The sequence below is a fragment of the Asparagus officinalis genome, chromosome 7 (genome assembly GCF_001876935.1).
Source record: "Asparagus officinalis chromosome 7, Aspof.V1, whole genome shotgun sequence".
Lineage (NCBI taxonomy): Eukaryota > Viridiplantae > Streptophyta > Magnoliopsida > Asparagales > Asparagaceae > Asparagus > Asparagus officinalis.
In genome coordinates, this window is record NC_033800.1 from 134,994,239 (window position 1) to 134,997,498 (window position 3,260).

Genomic DNA, 3,260 nt, shown 5'->3' on the forward strand with positions numbered 1-3,260 from the left:
TCAGATAATTATCAAGGTTTCAACAATAATGAAGGAAAAGATTCTTCATGCTTAGTATTTGTACAATTTCCTCTTTCGTTTGTAGGCTTAAGTTTTTTGAGTGGCAACAGGGCCATGGTGGAGGATTCCCGCAGGATCGTTTCTAATATAAATGCAAATTTCCTTCCACGATGCTCGCTAGTAGAGTCGGAAAAGATTCTTGTCTTTGTCGCCTCTGGGGGTCTCAGATGGCCGTGACAAACTCCGTTTCGCGCATTAATTCCAGATCCTTTTCCTGTTGAATTTGATGCTTCACCATTGTTTATTTTTGTAATTGAACTTTTTCCTTGGAAACCCTAGAAACCATTTGAAATTATGTATCACATTTAATGCAATTAGACTATCTATAAAGTAAGTAATTGAACCACTGCAATTTGACTCCGTCCTTCATCATCTCCATTTCCTCCAGAAATAATTCCGAATTTTTTAGCGTGGAGTGGTTAATTTGGTCAGGAAGAAGATAGTGATGAAAGTACAATTTTACTCTTTAAATTACATTAAATAAAAAACTTACAAAAAACCCTATTTTAGGAGTACGGAAGCATTACTCTTAGTGTTTGTTTCAAATCCCAAAATTTATGGATATGGATTTCAACATAGAATTTGAAATCCATAATTTTTTTTACATGTTTTGGGATCTCTAAAATTTTGTTTGTTTCATCAATATTTTAGGATTTGGAATACCAAAATTTGTAATATTTTGTTTGTTTCATCAATATTTTGGGATTTGGAATACTATAATTTGTAATATTTTGCTTGTTTCATCAATATTTTGGAATTTGGAATACTATAAATTATATATTATAATATTATATAATATTTTAATAATATAATATTATATAATATTTTGGGATTTGGAATACTACAGCATGAACAGTGATTATTGGGTCCTCCTATATATATTATATATTATATATATAATATTATATATATATATATTATATTATAGATATAATTTATATAATATATAATATAATATATATAATATATTATATATTATATAATATATATATTATATATAAAAAATCGGGTATACTTGTACACACAAAAAGGTTGTGTTTGGTATGAGTGACATAATCCCCTCCACTTATTTAAATGATTGCAAATATCCAATGCACTCTTCAAACTAATGTTGAATGTGTCCACCATTTTGAATGAGTGGAAGGGATTGTGTCACCTCACACTAAACACAAAATTTGCTGGAATACAAAACAACCATTTTTAAATCTTCTTTAAGATTCTAAGTTTTGAACCTATATAGGGGTTTACTCTGTAAAAATTATGAATATTAGTATTTTCTTATTAAATATTGAAATTTTCAATGGTCTTTGTGAAATATGAGAACCATGGTTGTCTTGTGAAAAATCAGGGTTATTTTGTGAAGCATTGGCAAATCAGAAGAATACCCAAAAGATACAATTTTTTTAATCTTAAAGACAGGTTCATTTACTTTATAATTTAAGATAATGATTCATTTATATAACTAATGATAGTTATGTGCAAATTTGGAATATAGTTTTAACATTAAGGAGTTTATAAATATACTTATTATATAAAAAATTACAGCCAATTAATACAAAAAATTCCAAAGTTTGTTCTTACTTTTATGTAAGTTGTCATGCCTATTCCGGTTTATATTAATATCTTATTTTTGCTATCCATTATAACAAAATAAAATTATATCACTTTCACCTTCTCTCGTCTCTAATACACAATAATTAGAACTAATGACTGCTAGAAAAATATATCTCTAAGTTCATGGAATAATACGATATTCTCTCAATCACCAATTAATAATAGTAATACTTATAGAAATAGAAAAAAAAAGTTCATAACCCCCCCCACCCCACCCCCCCCCCAAAAAAAAATAGACCTCAAACATTAGCCTCAATCCGAATTCTCCACATTTTTTTGTTTCAATCAGTCCTCACCGCATATAGGCCGCATCTAATAATCACAGCATATAAAGTATAATACGAGTAAAGCTCAATAACTTCCCAGCAACAACTTCAATGTCTTCTACTCGCCCTTCTGTCGTTATCGTGCTCTTCTGCAAGGGATAATGTTCACTAGCGAACTTGTTACATCCAAATAATATCATAATAAAGCCATGGGGTGAGTATACGGACTGTATAGGATAGTAAGAGTGCTGTAAATCTAAATCATCAAATAGTGAATTATATAGGTTGCAAGTTAACGGTATATGATCAGTAAAAAACAAGCAGGCTCTTTTGGATCCGTAACAGTCAAATATAATTGCCACATCAATAAAAACTACACAATTGAAAATGTAACTCTCATTTTTAAGTATGCTAATGCATGCACTAATGCATTAAGTTGACACTTTGTTTTAAAATTGAAACGTTAATTGTTTTCAAAATGCTGCGTTTTAAGTGGAGTTATAAAAATAGAAAGTTAATAATTATGGACACAATAAATAAAAGAGTTATGCTATAATATATAATAATAAATAATATATATATAGTATAATATATATAAGAGAGAAGAGAGAGAAAAGAGAAATTATGTCAACATAAGTGGATTTAAACCACCAAACTTTTACATATCCATGTAATGATACCTAGGGACTCATACAAGAAATAAGAAGAGACTTTTTATATATATATAGCACGTTTTATAGGACGCAATAGGGACCCCCTGGGACAAGTGAGTTGTCCGCTTCAGTTGGATGATCATTGTTCATAAAAACAAATGCATCATCCAACACGGGAGTTTCGCGGAAGGGGGTACAGGCTATCTATCCCCCCTTGAGGGTCCCCTATTTGGGTCCGTGGGCATATATATATATGAGTGGACAAACTGCCTTTTGTCCACTTAAAGTTGACATAAGATTCACCTCTCTCTCTCTCCTCGTCTCTATATATATATATATATAATATAATATATACTAATATATTATATATCATATATATATATAATATATATATATATATATATATTTATATATATATATATATATAATATATATATATAATATATATATAGTTGCGACCCCGGGGACCCCAAAGTAAGCGGACCCGAGAGAAGAGGTGAATTATGTCAATTAAGTGGACAACAAGCATTTGTCCACTTATGATATATATATATATATATATATATATCATATAATATATATCATATATATATATATTATATATATATATATATATATATATATAACTTATTGTCAACTAGTGACAATCCATAAAAGTTTCTATCCA